Genomic DNA, 3,098 nt, shown 5'->3' with positions numbered 1-3,098 from the left:
TAGACTTAGTGGGTGACCGATGTCGTTTTGGGCGGTACCCACTGAGGACTACTTGTTTTTACAGTAGTTCTCACGCCCAGTTGTTACTTATGTTTTGCAGAGCCACAGGTGCTGGCTGCTGCATCTTCTGCCGATCAGGATCGAGGCAAGGGCGTTGCGAGCTAGGGCCCTACCCGACAGTCAGAGCTAGAGGCTTTTCCCTACTGCAGGTAGTTCTGTTTTGGGAGTTTATGTACATAGTTGTTTAACTCGCCAGTGCGAGTAGCTTTGTATTTGAATTCTAGCTATGTATATGAAACTCATATATTTAGCTTATTCTTTTGAGCAGCTCTATGCTACTGTTTGTAGTATTGTATTTCTACAGGTACTTTGACGCTTCGTATACAGGGAAAATTCCTTTGTATACGGCGGATTTGTCGGCGTGCCCGGGGAACGAGACATCCGGGGCGTGACTATAAGTGTGTGTGTGTAGCGAATATGGTTGATAACCCTAAGCTTCTGTTTGGTATGGGGTTAAGGGGTGGAATAACCCCTTAACCCCATACTTACTCCCAAACACCCATATTTTGGGGTGGGGTTAACAAACCCCACCCCAAAAGGGGTTAATCGGGGATTAGGCCCTTAGGGTGGGGTTTGTTAACCCCCTTCCCCTCTTCACGGGTTTGGCATTACCCTCGCATCACTCCCAACGCACTACTGTAGCTCCTTCCCCAACCTCCTAACTCCTTCTTCCCCAATTTTCTCTCACAGTCGCTGCTCCCATCAACCTCGTCGCTGCGGGTTGGACGGCGTTGTGTACGCCCGAACCGACAACTCCCTGCTTCACCTCTTCACCGTCGGTCGCAGGCCGTTCACTGCCGGTTGTAAGGGTTTCGGCAAGCCCGAAAATTCGAAGCCCGTTTCACGTCACTGTTGCTCGTAAAGCTTTCACTAACGACGGTACCGCTCCCTCCTTTCTCCTCCTTGTTCCGGGTTGCATCACACCCCTGGATTGGGTAGATCTGAGCTGCCTTCACCTCTAATTTGGGGGTTTTGTCTGTTCCTCTCTCCTCTTGTTCATCTTCTTCCTCCGAACGCCAAATCCCTCCCTCTTCTTCCACCGAACGCCGAAACTGCCCCTCATCGGTTGCCGCGGGTTGGACGGGCTTGCGTTCGGCCAAAGCAAGTCTTCCCTACTTGACTTCGTCGACGTCGGTCGCAAGGGCGTCCGGCCGAAGGAAGTCCTCGGTCGCCGAAAATTCGAAGACCTCCTAATCGTCGCCGTTGCTCGTAAACCCTTCATTGTTGGTCGCCGGTTGTAAGGGCTTCGTGCTTTGTGTTGCCGCATTATTTACTCTCTCCTTGCTTTGGCCGAACCCTGTCTTTGGGCCTTCATTGGCCGAGGTTGGCCGAGGTTCGCGGAGCTTGCCCTCTGGTTCTTCATTGTTGCTCCCCTGCTGTGCGCTTGGTCTGTGTGCTACTATCAGGTTTGAAAAAAATTTTGATATTTTACCTAGCTGCAATATGAATGCCGAGATTCAGGATTATATATTTGCATGATGGTTGCGCATATGCCGATGATGAATATTGGTAGATCTAATCCAACTTATGAATGTTCGGTTTATGTTGAACATTGGTATGCTATTATTATTGAATTATTTGGTGTTATGAAAGATTTGCGGTTGACAAGGTTTAGTTTATGTATAAAATTGCCATGTCATTGTTGTGCACAGACTGTTGATTAAGATAGCTTGGTAATATGATGGACAGAAATAAAGGTTTACAAGTCGTGGTTCGGCGATGATGAAGGTTTGCAATTAACATAAGATGGATGGCATCGATTGTAAAATCTTTGCAACCCCATGTTAGTTGGAAACCACTTGAGCCAACAGTTGGAACGAACCACCTATCTTTGATTACCTTGCTCATTTCTCAAATCTATTGCATGTAACTGCTAATTTATTGTCTAGGCTATGCTATTGTGTGTAAATGTGTAGTCTCTATTGCATTACTTAAATTGTAGGCAATGCTAATACATTATCTTATTTCGCATGTACTTTATCTCGCCGTTGAAATTGCATGTAAATGGTACAGTGTATTGAACTCATATTCATGCATCCATCATGCACTTGTTGATTATTAACTACAGATGCGTCCCTTCAAAAAAGTTTCAAAGTCCAAACAAAAGCAAAGTGGGTTGGCAGATAACTCACCTAATGAGGCTAGCGGTGGTATTCGTATTGATACAAGAACAAGGAGTCAAAATTGGAGCAACATGTTGGATGCACAATTGTTGGGGCTGATGAGAGATGAACATACATTTCATAATTGCGTAAATGGGTCATTCACTCCGATTACTTGGAAGCAGATGGTAAATGATTTCAACAGTCGAAACAATTTGAACCTAACAAAGACACAATTGAAGAATCGATTTAAAGTGTTAAAAAAAAAATTTCAATTTGTACCATTATCTTGCCAATAAGAGCGGGTGGGGATGGAACTCTGACTTGCACATTCCCACACCTGGTGACGCAAGAATCTGGGATTCTGTAATAGCGGTAATTATAATTTTTTTTATAATAGCGTTACTCTGTTATTAAGACATGTACATTATATGATAGTATTAAATTGTTAATATTATTTCTTCAGGAGAACCCGACGTACGCCAGGTGTAGGGATAAGCCCTTTCCCGCCTACGATGATATGGAATTTCTTACCCAAAATACAACTGCGACAGGAAGATATGCATTTACAAGTGCTGTGGAGCTTCCCCCTATAATTGAAAGCTCCTCTGGGTCATCCCCTGGTAAGGATGATACTATTGCTGGCATTGGAATGTCAGCTTGTAATCTCTCATCGGAGCCATTTGAAGCAGGGGCATCTGGGTGCGCCAGATATTCTAACTGTGATGAAGCAAATACGTCACGCTCCCCAAGCCCTCCCGTGACGCCTACAACTGGTGCAAGTGGTTCTGGTCATAGCTCAGGTAGTAAAAGAGCTCATTCTCCAAAGCGTAGCAATAAGCAAGCACAAACGGTATCTACATATGGGGGACGAAAAAAAAAAGTAGATGCCCGGACTTCTGCTTTCCTTGACATCGCGGAGCAGGGTAAGGAAAA

Source organism: Ananas comosus, linkage group 24 (assembly GCF_001540865.1).
Source record: "Ananas comosus cultivar F153 linkage group 24, ASM154086v1, whole genome shotgun sequence".
NCBI lineage: Eukaryota > Viridiplantae > Streptophyta > Magnoliopsida > Poales > Bromeliaceae > Ananas > Ananas comosus.
This window is presented reverse-complemented; position numbering follows the sequence as displayed.